The 16,820-nt window shown below is 37.3% G+C and overlaps 1 pseudogene; it reads right to left on the minus strand.

The window, feature by feature from the left end:
- Positions 1–437: 437 nt before the first annotated feature.
- LOC142456096 (10 kDa heat shock protein, mitochondrial pseudogene) overlaps positions 438–16,820 on the minus strand; it is a 39,426-nt pseudogene continuing 23,043 nt past the window's right edge.

Raw genomic sequence — 16,820 nt, forward strand, 5'->3', positions numbered from 1 at the left:
TCTGTATAAGGACTCTGGTGGCGCTGTCAGGTAAGCATTGAACTGCTAACTGCAAGGTTGGCAGTGAAAACCCAGGAGTTACTCAGTAGACAATAGATGAGGCCGTCTGATTTCATGAAGATTTACCATCTCAGAAATTCTATAAAGGAGACAGAAGCAACACTCTGGTTGTGCGTTTAGGTTTCATGTGTCTGACAGCAACGAATACCAGAAAGATATTTCCTTATCTTTTAAGGACCACACAAAGACATTCAATGGTATGGATCATAATAATCTATAGATAACTTTGAGCAGTATGGAAATTGTAGTGTAGCTCCTCAGAAACCTTAAGAGACAGTCATTTGAACAGAACCAGGGGATACTTCATGGTTTAAAGTTACAAATGGTGTCCATCAGAGTTATATCTTTCTTTCTTTCTTTTTTTTTTTTTTTTGGTCTGCATATTTTTATTTGGAAATGTTTTAAAACAAAGAAACAAAATTTTAGCGACACCGCATATCATGAGTTTATTATAAAAGAGAGACATGGAGATTATTTACATGATGACAGATTTCAGAACTTGAGTGGAATGGGCAGCTTCACATGATGCCATTTCAACAGTGGCTTCCTCTAATCCACATACTTCCCAAGAATGTCACCATCTCGAAATAAGAAATAATCCTTATCATCTAGAACTACTTTGGTGCCTCCATATTCAGGCAGAAGAACTTTATCTCCAACTTTCACACTCACTGGTTCAATCTCTCCACTCTTTCCTTTCGAGCCGGACCCAACAGCTACGACTGTTGCTTGCAGGACTTTTCCTTGCGATTTTTCTGGAAGCATAATGCCTCCTTTGGTTACAGTTTCAGCGGTACTCCTTTCCACCAATACTCGGTCAAAGAGGGGAAGAAACTTTCGAAATGCCTGTCCTGCCAGGACGCTGGGGTGGCCACTGCAAGTCCTCCTCTCACGCTGCGCCGCTCCCAGCAAGGAGAGACCCGCAATCGGATTCGCAAGCACTTGAACCTGGGAAAAGGCCGGCCAGTGCGCAGGCGCTCTCGCCCCGGCCAGGCCCCGCGCCGCCCCGCCCCGCCAGTACAGAGTTATATCTTTTTACCACACTTATTCCATGTATGTACTGAGAGAATAATCCATGAAGATGGACTATGAAGAAGACAGAAATTATGATTAAAGAAAGGCTTATTAACAGCCTATAATATTCAGATGACATCACCTTACTTACTGAAAGTGAAGAAGACTTGAAACAATTACTTAGAACAGCGAAAACCAGAACCTGCAGTATGGATTGAATCTCAGCACCAAGAAAACAAAAATCTTCACAATTGGACAAATAAACAATATTATGATACATGAAGAAAGTATTAAAGTTGTCAAGGATTTTATTTTTCTTGGATACATAATCAAAGCTTGTAGAGGCTGCAAACAAACAAACAAAAATCAAATGAGGCGTTACATTGTAGGTATATGCTGAACAAATTTAAAAGGGAAAATTGTCACTGTGAGGTCTAAGGTACACCTGACCCAAGCCATGATATTTTAAATCACTCATGTGCAAGTGAAAGCTGGACAATGTATAAGGAAGGTCAAAGAAAAATTGATCCATTTGAATTACGGTGTTAGGGAAGAACATTGAAAGAACCGTAAACTACCAAAAGAAACAACACATTTGTCTTGGAAGAAATCCAGGAGGAATGCTCCTTAGGAGCAAGGTCAGTAAGACTTTGTTTTGCATACTTGGGACATGTTATCAAGAAAGCCAAGTCTTTGGAGAAAAACGTCATATTTCATAAAGCAGAGGTTCAGCATAAAAGGGAAAGACCTGTGTGTTAGGTTGAATTCTCTAGAGAAGGAAAACCAATCATCAGTTTCCTTAAAAATGCTTCCCACTAAGCCCCTGTGGTTGTCAAGTGACCTTCTAAAAAGCTGACCTCTTTGGCATTCCCAAATCCAGTTGTCATGTCTTCTGAGCCTTGGACTTCACTGGCCGAGCAGACGCCCCCAGACGTTCTGTTTTGATGGGGTATTTCCCTTTTCTTTGGAAGACATTTAAATGAAAACATGTCTATAGTGATCCACTGCTTGCAGAGATAGATTTGAATATGTTTCTTTGCAATAAACTTGGGTATCTATGAGCTAGAATCCTACTAGCAACACACACAATGGCTCCCATTTTATTTCCAGTATTAAACATATATGTTATCATTTGGTATAATTTTCTTAGCATACTTATTATTTTGACATAAAGTTTATATAGAATAAAATTCACTGTATATTTTGTTGAAATTTTGAGAGTGGATACTGCCTTGTAATCACCAGCAAAATAAAAATGTAGGATATTTTCATCACCTCAATTGTCCTCTCTTTCTGGGGTTCCAATTGCATGTATGTTAGATGGTTTGGTGTTGCCCCCAAACATTTGATACTTCCTTTTCATTTAAAGAAGTAGATTACTTAAAAATTGGCTGACAATTAATTATGAAAATTCTTAATATGCAAATTGAAGTTCATTATATTTTTCTCTATTAGATTTACAAAACTTCTCTATTAAAAACAGTAAGTAAAAGAGTATTGGTAGTTTGCCTTGTGCGGCAGTGCTTTTTCTTTCACTAAGTGTTTAACATAGCTTAAGTAACAATCATCTATCTATATATATATATTTTAATACTTATTAGGGGCTCTTACATCTTATCACAGTCCATACATTCCTCCAATGTGTCAAGCACATTTGCACATATGCCGCCATCGTCGTTTTCAAAGCATTCTCTTTGCTCTTGAGCCCCTGATATCAGCTCACTATTTCTTCCTACTCCCTCCCCAGTCCGCCTGCCCACTCTCAAGAACCCTTGATAAGTTATAGATTATTTTTTTCCATTTCTTACATCATCCTCCATCACCCCACACCCACTTTCTGTTATTTATTCCCCTGGGAGAGGGTTCTAGTTGATCCTTGTGATGGATTCCCCCCCCCCCCCCCACTCTCTCCTAATCCTCCTGCTATCTCTACTCTCCTTCTTAGCCCTGAGGGATTTCCTGTGTTGTGGACTCCTATCTGTAGCACTATGCATGTCCTGGTTGACTCCAATTTGTAAATAAGAATTGAGGTCATGATAGTGGGGTGAAGGAAGCACCAAAGAGCTAGGGAAAAGTTTTGTGTTTCATTGGTGCTATACTGTACCTTGACTGGCTCATCTCTTTTCTATTACCCCTCAGGGAGGGAATGTCCAATTGTCTACAAATGGGCACTGGGTCTCCACTCCATGCCTCCCTACCATTCACCTTGGATATGGTTTCATTCTGGATTTTAGATGCCTGATACCTGATCCCATTGACACCTCCTGATCACAAAGGCTGGTGTGCTCCTTCCATGTGGGAATCAATATTTTAAAATAAGTTTCTGCATAAAAGAGACACTTAGCCTGCATGATGTCTGGAGTCCCTTTCATGTTGAGGACTGCATTACATCAGGTATAAAATGTCATCTTAAAATTCAAATTAGTCGGATTACTAATATGTGTTTTACTAATATGTGTCTGACTACTGCTACCAACTGCTCTGAAAAGTGTCAGAATTGGAAGTTCTGCTTAGAGTGGGAGAAAGTGTGGAACAAACTCAAAATCGTAAAAGCGATCAGGCTGGTTAGCAGCAGGAAGGTCCTCCCAAATCATGGCCCTTGGCTATTCTTCAGGTCTGGGACTGAATCCATGCCCTGCTAGAATAAGCAACCATTTAAGGCTAAAGGGCACCATTTACCCAAGCATACAGTTCAGAGGTTTAAGAAGGGGAGAGGATTGGAAACAGTAAACACAGAAAGGATATACATGGTGGGATGCTGAGGGAATTACAAAGCATGCGTTGAAACAATATGTGTATGAATTGTTGAATATAAACTAATTGCTCTGTAAACCTTCATTTAATTCACAATACACATTTTTAAATAAACTGAAGGAAAAATTCATGTAGCAATGAAAACATAGATGTTTTAATCTAATGTTTCTAACTTTTGGTACTGTTTTTAAATAGTTTATTATGAAGATTGGTTTAGTTGAGGATAATTACAGATAATTTCCTTGGAAGAAAAACAGATTTAGAAACTATTTTTGAATTAGAATCCAATGAACCTAATGTCTTTATTTCAATTAGAATTACTTATCGAATTAAAGATTTTAGTTATTTTTTTTAATTTTGTTATTGCAGATGCTAGCTTGCCACCTAGTGGTTCATCTAATATTTTATTTAGAAAAAAGTGAAAGGTCTATTATAGTTCTGGTAAATATTGCATAAAATATATACTCTTGATACCATACTATATTTACTAAGTTAATATTTAAGATAAAATATGATCCTGGGAACCATTTGATTTCTTATTTTATGTTGTATCTGGATAACCACATAATTTGTAAAATAGTTAACTATTAGATTCTTCAGAGCCCTTGTGGTGGTTGGCAATCACTATCATTGAGTCAATTCCAACTCCTAGTAACTCTAAGAAACAGGTAGAATTGACCCCTGTAGGTTCCAGAGACTGTAAATCTTCATGGCAGTGGTAAGCCTCATATTTCTCCCACCAAGCTGTTGATGGTTTTGAACTGTTAACCTTATGGTTAGCAACCCAATAAGTAACCCACTATATCAACAGCTAATCTACATGTTGACAAGTAAACCCATTAACCAACCATTCAATGGGAGAAAGATATGGCAGTCTGCATCAGAAAGATTTACTGCACCTTAGGGTGCAGTTCTACTCTGTCATATGGGATCATTATGAGTCAGAATTGACTATAATGCAATGGGTTGTTTTTCACTTTAATTAAACTCTTAGTTCAAATGATCCTTTTCTAAAGTCCTCTAGCAAACTAATAATTAATTTTAGGATTAAAATTCTTGGTATTTTAATATCACTTAAGAAATCATTTTAGCAAAGGCTAATATAATCTTTTTCTTATGGGCTTAAAATTTCCCATGTATTAAATTCATTTTTGCTATTAATGAGGAACTAGGGAGCTAGTACAACTAGTTTTAGAAAGAAGCAAAAATATGACACACTTGATAATTAAGAAATATTGAAATAAATGTGCAAATGAAAGCAAAATCCGCTTCTTTTGCAGTCAGGGAGAGAAATCAATAGAAACTTCTCCAGGCAGATAGAATTTGCATGTCTACAGACAAAATTATTTTCATTGGTATCAGTCATCTACAATTTGTCTAGTTGTAAGAGAGCTTCCATAACATCAGCTCAGATGATGTTCAGAAGTCTAGCTGTAAACATGGCTAATTTTATAGAACATATTTTTTCAGCACGCATTTGTCAACTTTACTGAATTACTCATATATTAGATGGTACTTGATTGCATTGTTTTATAATAGGCCTTTAAAACCATAATTAGTAATGAAGTTTCTGTTTCTATTGCCTGGTAGGCATAGGATCTATAGCCTGAAGACTTTCTTAACACAATGCCTACAAGACAGACGTATGTGTCCCCTGGAATGTTTTCTTTCTTTCGCATATCAGAGTCAACCCAGGACCACGTGTTAGTCGTATGGGGAATAGATATATATTTACACACACACTCAGGTTTTCTGTGGATATCACTCTTCAATATACGAATAAGGATTTGATCATCATCATCATCCCTGACAGATTCATAAGAATTCATTTCTTGAGATAGATACATATAACCCAAAGGTTAATTTATTAATCTTAATTTATTAAGGCTAATTTATTCATCTAAAATGGTACTTTTCTTAAAGAGGACCTGATTTGTGTTAGACAGTGTGACTAAAGTAATTTTTTTTTAGCCACAAGCAAACCGGAATAAGATGAGTCCTTTCAGAAGTTTTATGGATTGAATATTGAATAGATCAAGTCATATCTGACAACTTATAATATATTTACTTAAGGTATTGAACTATTCATATCTCTTGTTTACAACTTTCTATTTCACTCTTTCCTTGGGCACACAAGAAATGAAATCTTAAAAGCCCATAGCTAATTACGTAATGGACACTTGAGTGGTGATTCTTATCCCTGGTTCACATTACAACCACTTGGAGTGTGTTTTCAAGGCAACCCCATCCAGATTCCATCTCTAGAGGTTTTGGGGTGTTGTCCTCACGTGTCTGTGTTTGTTAAAATCTCTGCAAGTGATTCTAAAGTGTAACCCTGGTGGTAAATTTTTCTATGTTGGAAATAACACGTTTTATTTCTTTTGTATTGCTCGGTGTTTCTTTTTTTCCCATTATCATTCATTATTGTGGAGAGAGCTGCTGTGAATCGATTTGCTAGAACACCTTTTCTAGAGGTAATAGTCTTCATCTCTGTGTGTATATTAAAATGACTTTCAATAGTTTTAAAAGTACTTTTTGAGTCCCACCCTAAAAAAAAAAAAGGTTCTGATTTAAGCTCCTTCCCGCCATTGAGTCAATGCCGACACATAGTGCCCCCATAGCACAGGGTAGAACTGTCTGTTTCTGAGACTAACTCTTCACCGGACTAGATGGCCCAAACAGCTGGTGGTTTTGGATGGCTGACCTTGGACTCTCAGACCAATGCATAACCATTATGAGACAACAATCCCTTAAGCTTCCTGGGTGCTTTAAACTAAATCACCAACCGATACCAGTGATTCTCACATATTGAAACAGAAATGTAAAGGAAACTCATTAAAACATAAACTGTGACGTTTACCACAAGAGTTTCTTATTCATTAAGTCAGAGGTGATGCCTATGAATTTGCATACCTAACAGGTTCGTAGCCCTGGTGATAGGTTGGGCTCTAGCCAAGAGGTCAACAGTTCAAAACTACCAGTTGCTTTCTACTCCCATCATTATTTATAGTCTTGGAAACCCCACGGGCAGTTCCACTCCAGCTTATGAGGTTGCTGTGACCCTGAATTGACTCAATGGCAGTGAAGATTTTGATGAGTTTTCACAAACAAGTCTTAGGTGATAAAGATGCAGATAGAGTCCAAGAACCACTAGAATTCTGAAAAGGAAGTTAAAAAGAAAGGAAAACCCCCCCAAATATCATGTATAATAATCATTCAAGTGATAAAATATTTAGTAATTAATGTAACAAGATAAACAAAAGACTTCTATGAAGAAAACTATAAGACACTTTTATAAGAAACCAAAACACACTGACATAAATGGAAAAAAAGTTCATACTCATGCATAGGAAGACAATAGAGTAAAAAATGTCAATGTTACCCTAAATAGTTCATAAATATAATGTAATTCTGATCCAAATCCTGGAAGTATTCTTCAAGGAAATGGAAAAATGATCAACTTTATGTGGAAATGAAATAAAACCCATCGTAAGCAGAACATTGCTAAAGTAGTAGGTACCTTACTCTCTGATTTCAAAACCTATTACATAGCCACAGAAATCAAAACGATGCTATGTATGAAGACCAGCGGATCAGAAAGGAGAACTGAGAACTACAACCACACACTAATGTGTTTTGGATACAGGACGAAAACACATTAAATGGGGTAGGATACTGTTCTCAACAAAGGACGCTAGAAAATTTGGATCTCCATTTGCAAAAAAAAAAAAATGAAATAAGACCAATATTTACATTAGATGCAAAATAAACTCAAGATGGATTAATGACTTAGATGTAAGTCCTATAAATATAAACATAACCAATGAAGCAATAGGAACAAATTTAAGGGCTCTAAGACAAAGCACAAAACATTAGCAAACATAATGAAAAACACCCACACTATTGAAGACAAAATACAGCGCTAAGACCTCCTTAAAATACATTCATGTACATCAAAAGACCTCATCAAAAGAACAGAAAGAGAACCCATAGAGGGGGACACATTTTTTAACAGTGACATATCATATAAAGGGCTAATCTCAACAATCTACAGAAAACTTCAATACCTCAATAAGAAAAACAAATATTCTAATTAAAAATAGGCAGAAGATACGAAGAGACAAATCCTCAAAGACGTCATAGCTGTGGAAAAAATTCTCTTGCTCATTAGCTATAAAATAAATGCAAATTGAAATAGTGATGAGAAAACACCTCACGCTGGAACTGATATCAAAATTAATAAAAGAAAAAATAATAAAAAACAAACAGAAACCAAATGCCCGAGAGGCTGTGGAGAGAATGGAGCCACCTTACGATGCTGGTGAGAAAACAGCGTGACTCTTCCTTAAGCAAATGGAACTAGAAACACAATATGATCCAATAATCACGCTACTTGGTGTCTACCCCAAAAAACAAAGAACAAAACATGAACAGATGTATGCACATCCATGTTTATAACCGCATTATAGCAAATAAATGGAAGCCACTAAAATGCCCATCTGTGAAGAAACAAATCAATGTACTCTGCTGCACACATACAACGGGATATTTTGCATTCTCAAAAAACAATGATGAAACTGTAATATACCACATGACCTGACAGATTTGGAAGCCTTTGTGCATAACAACGTTAATAAATCTCGAAGAAAAATACTGTATGAGACCATTATAAAATTAAAAAGCCAAGAAAAATGGCTTTCACACCACAGGCAGCTGACTTTGAAGGGTACAGGAAGGTCGGGATGGGATAGAGGAGGAGAGGACCAGGGATAGGAAGGTAAGAAAAAAAAGACAGAATCATAAGGATCACACACATGTGGGGCTTTCAGGGGCCCTGGGCAACCCTTTCAGGGACATTTCTTGACCCAGGTGGGGGCGCCCTGAGCGTTGACTTTCTAAAAATACATTGAGCTCTACCACTGTGTTTCATATACTTTCCCCTAAGTGTTATATTCCACAATAAAAAATGCATGTTCACAATGTTATACAACCACAATCAATATCTACTTCTAGAATTGCTTCATCACTCCCGATAGAAAGCCTGGGCCATACGGAATCATCCCCTATCCCTCCTCTGCCCCAGGCAGGTTACGCAAGCACGAATCTGCCTGCTGTCACTGCACATTTGCATATGCTGGTTGTTATTATATATGTATGGACTCATACACCAGGTTGCTTTCTAGGATGGACGTACTTTACCTTTGAACTGTTTTAATGTCGCATATATCACTGGTTCATTCTTTTTTATAGCACTGGTGGCGTAGTGGCTACAAACCGGATTGCTGAGCATACAGTCACCAGTTCCAAACAAGGCCTTCTACTCCCGTAGATTTACCGTCTTGGAAACTCACAGGGGCAGTTTGACTATGTCCTATACGGTCGGTCACTGTAATTTGGCATCCAGTAGATTAGTGAGTCTTGAGATACCCATATCGTACTACGCCATTGTATGCAAATAGTACATTTTCTTTTTCTCTTCATTAGTGGATGCATAATTTTTTTCTATTCATTATTGGGGTAGAGATGTTAAGAACAATTTTGATTAAACAGCTGTTTTCAATTGGGTGGCCACATACCTAAGAGTGGAAATGCCCATCTATTTTTCCACTGTGGCAGCACTATTTTATACTGCTCCTCTCCTCCTTAGCATTGCACCCTGGTTTCAATTTCTCCATATTGTCACTAACACTTATTGCCATCCCCAGGCCCCGTTACAAAAAATACATTGCTATCCCTGTAGGCGTGATGCTCTTGTGTCGACTCGGACTAACACAAGCTCTGAAGAAATTTGATCACTTTGGGTGACCCTGCTGGTGTTTGAAATATCAATGACATAGCCTTCGATGTCGTAGCAAAAAGCCAGCCACCACAGTAGGACAGACCCACAGACAAGTGGAGGACAAGACAGTAAAGCATTGCGTTAAAGTATGTGTGTGTGTGTGTGTGTGTGTGTGAGGGGTATGTGTGTGTAGGAAATGGAAGGGGACTGCATGGGGTTCCTTCTATGGGCAACGATTACACAGAAAATTGTACTGGTGATTGCACAACTCTGGGCACACTGTAAATTACTTAGTAGTCATTAAAGACAAGCAATCATGAAATCTTGAATATACCAAAGGCTTCAAAAAGTTTGAGGAAACATTCCATGATGGTTTTCATTTCCTTTCCTGTAAAATCTTTGAAGCCCTTCATATTTAGCACACATTTTCCTAAGTACAAATTACAGGTGGGTTGGAATTTGTATCTTTTAAGTTCTATTCAATTATCTTGAAAACACTAGCAGATCAATTTTTTAACACACCAAAAAAGGGAAGATGTATTCAAATATTTACTTTCAACTCATTTGCTCACTTAATTTTCTTCTTGAGCTGTGTTTTTAAAAAGCATGAGGCAATATTAAGCCCAGGTGGGTGTTCTTCCATCCAAGCAACCACTTTCTAAAAGGGTCACTTACAATTGGAATCTGCCCCTCAGCTTCTGTCATTGTCTTCTTTTCCTGGAGACGCCGAGGTTCCTCCGGTGAAAGGTGAAGCCAAGAAAGAAAGGGAACTTAATGGTGGGTTAAGTGTTTATTTCTCCGGAATTGGACACAGATTTAACGCCAGTGTCCTAATTCTATCAGATTCCTATCAATCCAATAAGAAGCCCTACTGGCATACTGGTTACGTGTTGGGCTGCTATCCTCAAGGTCTGGAGTTCAAAACCACCAGCTGTTGGAGACAGCATAGACTTTCAACTCCCCTACAGGGTTACAGTCTCAGAAACCCACAAGAGCAGCCCTGCCCTGTCCTACATGAACACTATGAGTTGTCATTGACTCGATGGCAGTGAGTTTGCTTTGGTTTGGTTTTGGTCAATCCAATGCACAGAGTACGATTTCGAAGAAATTTGTACTCCTAGTTGAACAGCATACAAGATGAGATAAAACCCGAAAGGTGGTATCAAGTAGGAGAAAGCACTAGGAATTATAGATTTTTCTGAATTTAAGAATTATTTATTAGGTCAGCACCAGCCACTCCACATGAGAAAGAAGGGGCTTTCTACTCCCATAGAGTTACAGTCGCAGAAACCCACAGGACCAGTTTCACCCTACGCTATACGGTCGGTCACTACAACCCGGCTATACTAGGGTTGCGATCAGTCAGCATTGACACCATGACAGTGAGTTTTTCACACAAAGTTTTGCATTATGTAAAGTTCAGAACAGGATTTAAGTGAAACATTCTACTCATTTGTGAAAGATATGTAATACAAGTCCAGTGCTTACCTTTTGTTTTAATATTTGTTGAAATTTGTTTAATATTTATATTAAGTATAAATATATTTATTATTTTTCAACTATATTTCAATTAATTCTAATAAATAAGTACATTACATTTAATAGTTGTTGAAATTTGCATAAACAGGGCATCATTTTATTATATGAAATCTTCATCTTTGAATATAGACTATTGACATATTAATGACAATAATTTTAGGATTTATTTGTAATATTTCAGTAGTGAGAGAAAAATATACAAAAACCCAAAGAATATTAACAATGATTGTGACGTTATTGATATATTTTGATATACATAATAATGGATAAAATAGAATGGCATATAACAGAAAAACAAATTTATAGTGTTTGTTGTATCATATGCTCGCTATAAATCTTAATACTTGTAACTTAACATTGTCCCCAACATTGTCAAGTACCATTTGTAAGTAGAAGTAAAATTAGCATGTGACTATCTACCTAGTCCATGTACTGTTGTTCTTTTCCCTTGAAAATTTCTGATCATAGACTAAAACCTTATTATGAGTTTTATATAATTTATAATAAGAATCAGATGATAAACATTTTTATAATGTGCACATTAGGAGAAGTCTAAGTAAAAGAATGAAAGTGTACACATTAGAACCTAAACATTTAAGATGTAAAAGTACAATGTACTTTTAAAATGTAAATGTAAAAGCACAATGGTGACTATTTTGTTTAAACATCTGATCAGAGACCTCAACATGTAATTGCTCCTCTTTCACAGAAGCAGTTAGAATTCATTCTCCTCTCCTTCCTTCAAAGCCCAGCTTCTCGTCCCCAAGTCGTTAAGATTGGAAAATTGGGCGATCTTCCTCTAATTCATTCATGCTTGGGAACGGGGGTAAAGTGGACATAGGAGATAACGACGGAAATGAATTTTACCCCTAATGAACATTTTATGTGAATGAACACTTTAGATTTTATTAGAAGATCTCTGATGGCATTTGATCATTGTAACGCAATCAAGCTAAAATAATGGTGATTATTTTATTAAATAATATATTATCTTGTTCTTTGGATTATGATTCAAATATCTTCCCAAGCATAATTTGGTTATTCATTTCTTTTTCTTGTTTTGTCACTTAAATATATTTGAAATGAAAGATCACAAAAATGGGTAAGCGAAAACCAAAACAAAACAAAAAATGGGCAAATGAAGGTGTTAATCCTAAACTTTTATTTGTACACTTTGGAAATTTTTATATAAAGAATATAACAGGATGATTAGTTGGGTGGCACTTATTGTTTAAAATATTAATTTTTAGTTTTACTTTAGTGGCTGTCATTAGATGCCATTGAGTCAGTTCGGACACATGGTGACCTTATGTGAGACAGAACAGACTGTTACCAGGTCTTCCTCCTTCGTCACCTGTGCTTGAGTTTCCTGCAGCCAGGATCTGGCGTCTTGAGGGTTTCTCTCTTTTTCACTTGCCCTCTCCCAAGCATGGTGCTCTTCTCTCGGGATTGGTGCCAATTCATAACACATCCGAAGTAAGTGAGACAAATTCTCATCATCCTCCCTTCTACCGACATTTCTAATGGAACTGCTTCCAAGACAAATTGGTTCATTCTTCTTCAGTCTGTGATATATTTAATATTTATGTACATTCAACATTTTCCAGTAGTATTAATTTATGTGACAGTAAACATTTTAAGCATGTAACAAAACTCATTTGAAACCTGTCTCAGAGCTCATTTTGTGCACCGCTGTTCATGACAACTCTCCATATATGCATGATGCTCACCACGTGTGTGGCGGAGTCAGTGATTCTTTAGCTGAAGCAAATCGATGCTGGCATGTTATGTTAGAATGCAATTTGTCAAAATTTGTACCTAGTGATCCAACAAATATTTTCCATAGATTTTGACTAAACAATTTCCGTTAGTTATTTACTCCAGTTGGGTGTGTCTTGGAATCTATTCCAGGATCTTTAAAGCAATTCAATTATTAATGGCACCATGAAGTTCTTTGACACACAGGCCTATATTCTATATTAATGAAAATTAGAACAGAATTATTTATAGTAATGTGCAATTGACTTATTATTAAAGAATGAAGAGTGCTCCCTTAATGATTCGCAAGCATAGAAGTACAGCCTCCAGATTATACATTCATGAGGCATCCAAAATAATAACTAAAAGTATGACAACTTTGGGTATAAATTTTTGAACTAAACATCTCTCACACTGAATTTCTAATGTATAATTCATATAAGTATGTAAATTATATATAATTTTTAAAGTTTAAATACATCTTAGAAAATGATAATTTGTGGAGATTCATTTGTCAACATAATCAAGGTTAAATACTCTATAAGGGAAATTATTTACCTTATAGTCCCGGCAACTATCTGACTTTTATGCTTTGTATTCCTGTTTGTCTGTCTGTGTGTGTGATAGAGGTATGAGAGATAGAGAGATCAATATTTTCCTATGAGCAGAGAAGATATTTGGGTGAAAGGTGTCAGGATTCAAATAAGAAGAAGTTGTCTTTTTGCTGTTTCTTTAGTCTTCACTGTCATTGAGTCTATTCTGACTCAGAGTGACTCAGTGTGATGGGGTTTCTGCAGATAGTAGTATCTTCCTACCATCGACTCACTGGTGAGTTTGAACTGCCGATCTTGTGGTTAGCAACTCAACACATAACACGATGCTGCCAGGGCACATTTATTTTAGTATAATATCTGGTAAAACATCATTTGAATAGTGTTCTAGTATTTATCAGAAAACTTTTATTCAGTGTCCCCATTCTTAAGTATTATCATTTATTTACTTATTTATTTGAATTTTAATGAATCACTTTATTGGGGGCTCTTACCACTCATAACAATCCATACATCAATTGTATCAAGCACATTTGTACATATGTTGCCATCAACATTTCCAAAACATTTTCTTTCTACTCGAGCCCTTGGTATCAGCTCCTCTTTTTACCCCCTCCCTCCACCACCCTTCCACCTTTGTGAATCCATGACAATTTACAAGTTATTTTAATTTTCATATTTTGCACTCTCTACTGTCTCCCTTCACCCATGTTTCTGTTGTTCATCCCCCTACGGGGGAATGTGTATATGTGTGCAACAATCATTGCATTGGTTCTGGTTCCCCCTTTCTCCCCCCACCTTCCCCCTACCCTTGTGGTACCACTAATCTCGTTATTGGCCCTGAGGGTTATCTGTCTTGTACTCTGTGTGTACCAGTGTACATGCTCTGGTCAAGCTGGATTTGTAAGGTAGAATTGAGGTCATGATAAGGGAGGGGGGACACTAAGGAACTAGAGGAATGTTGTGTGTTTTGTCAGTGCTATACAGCACCCTGCCTGTCTTGTCCCTTCCTTGTGACTCTTCTGTGAGGAGATGTCCAATTGTCTACAGATGGGCTTTGGTCTCCATTCTGACCTCTCTTGTTCACATCAAAATGGTTATTTGCTTTGGGTCTTCTGATGCCTGATACCTGATCCCATCAATACCTTGTAATCACATGGGCTGGTGTGCTTCTTCCATGTTGGCTTTGCTGCTTTCCTGCTAGATAGCTGCTTGTTCAACTTTAAGATCCCAGACACTATAGCTTGTAATATTTGGGCACCATCAGCTTTCTTTACCACCTTAGCTTATGCACCCATTTTGGCTTCAGTGATCATGTTGGAAATATAGAATGTCAGGTTATTAGAACAAAGCATTCTTGCATTGAGGGAAGACTTGAGTATAGGCCCAATGTCCCAATGTCCATCTGTTACCTTAATAATTAACCTATAAGTACATGTACATAGACCTAGATCCCTATCATTATATATTAATATAGTAACATATATATATGCCTGTGTTTATACCTCTATCAATGTCTTTTTCCTTCTAGTTCTTTCCTCTATTTCTTCTTACTTCCCCCGCGCCACTATCATGTTCGACCTTCATTCAACTCCATATACTTCCTCTTGGCTACATTGCACTTGATCGAACCCCACCAGGCACTCTATGCCCTCCTTGCTCTCAGTTTTAGATCTCTTGTTGTTTCCTTGTCCCTGGGTCTGTGGCCCACCCCCTCCTTTTCTCCCACCTCCTCCTTTCCTCTATCTCCCCATAACCATCAGCCCTTTTGTTTTCTCCTCGGGATTGTTTTCCTGCCTATCTTATACAGAGAAACATGGAAAAAAAAAACCAAACAAACAGAAAGAAAAAATAAAATCCATGCCCCCTGAGTCGGAAGCTATTTTCAGAATTCCTCAAGGACTTTATTGCTTTGCTCCCCTTGCTGCTGTTGTGCCCCCTTCATGTTATGTCCGTGTGTGTGTGTGTGTGTGTGTGTGTGTGTGTGTGTGTGTGATCGGTCCCGATTTCCTGCACTATGACTCTGGTGCTGCCCCCCATAGTGCTGTGGGTCAGTAAGGGAACGTTGTGTCTTGTGGTGAGGTCAACCCTATGGTCCTCTTTGTGCATTGGGTGCTCTGAGCAGGAATTTATCATCAAAACCATCCATGCTAATGAATGCAGCATATTGCAGTCCAAGTGAAGGAGCTTTCATATTGTCCTCTGTAAATAAGCAGAATCTAGATTTTAAATTGATATTCCTGGAGGATTGTAAATAAGCCAACTCTAGGGATTTTCAAAAGTATAATGGCAATGCTACAGTATTTGGGCAGATTATATAGCTCATATTTTTAAACTACTCAATATGACCACTAGATAGCAGTATAAGACTTTAAACTCTAAATTTGAACTATCACCTACATAATTATAAAATTACATTTGACAAAAACTATCACAAAATTTCTCCAAAAGTTGAACTCTGAGGGACAGTGTCAATGTCATGGTTCAAAGCATTTCTGAGTTCCACTTTGGTTTATTATTATCCTATTTGAAATTCAAAAAGTAAATAATAATCTAAGTAAATTTTAGCTGTATAATAACTCCACTCAAGCCACCTTATTCATTCATTAACTAAAAACCAGCAGGTTGTAATTATTACTTAATGTGCTACTCAACAAAGATGTCAAAAATCTGAGTGTTTCTTAAATAATATACACTAATGTCTCAGTCCTGTCACTACAGTAAGTCGACGAAAATATGCTGCTTGTCTTAAAAATTTGTGAGTATGCTTGTTGCCAGGAAAATTTTAGCTTATGCCTATAGAGAAATAATTATAGAGGCTATGATTTTTAAAATTTCATTGTAGAAACGCTCCAAATTCCATAGAAATGTTAAAAGAAATGAAAATGAGAAGCCTGAATAGCATTGTTGAAGAGTATGAAAAGGTGCGAGTAGAGTGACAGGAGCAGTGACCAGTTTTTGAACTTAATTAGATGGGAGACAGTTGGAGGAAAAGAAACACAGATAGGTGCACAGGGAAGACTGAGATGTAGGTTAGCAAATGAGCAGGTCAATTAGCAGCCTGAATAAATGATTTTCCCTAAGAACCCAAGAGAAAACTGGGTTGGGCAATAGAAATGAGAAGTGGGGCACTAATGGGATTAGGAGCTATGGAACTGTGTTGGTTGGTACCCAGCCCGGCAGTAAGAACAGCTGGCTGCGTGTCGACTTACAGAGGGAAGCTGCCAGGAACTGTTCTGTTGAGACATCTTGAAGAGCGTGTCTCGGGTACCGAGCTAGAGGGACGCTGGCTGTATTCAAAGCATTTGGAAGCTACTGCAAGTATTTATGAAGTGAAATGGTTGCAAACATCCAGCGTTTACTGT

This window comes from Tenrec ecaudatus, chromosome 9 (assembly GCF_050624435.1).
Source record: "Tenrec ecaudatus isolate mTenEca1 chromosome 9, mTenEca1.hap1, whole genome shotgun sequence".
In the NCBI taxonomy this organism is placed as follows: Eukaryota; Metazoa; Chordata; class Mammalia; order Afrosoricida; family Tenrecidae; genus Tenrec; species Tenrec ecaudatus.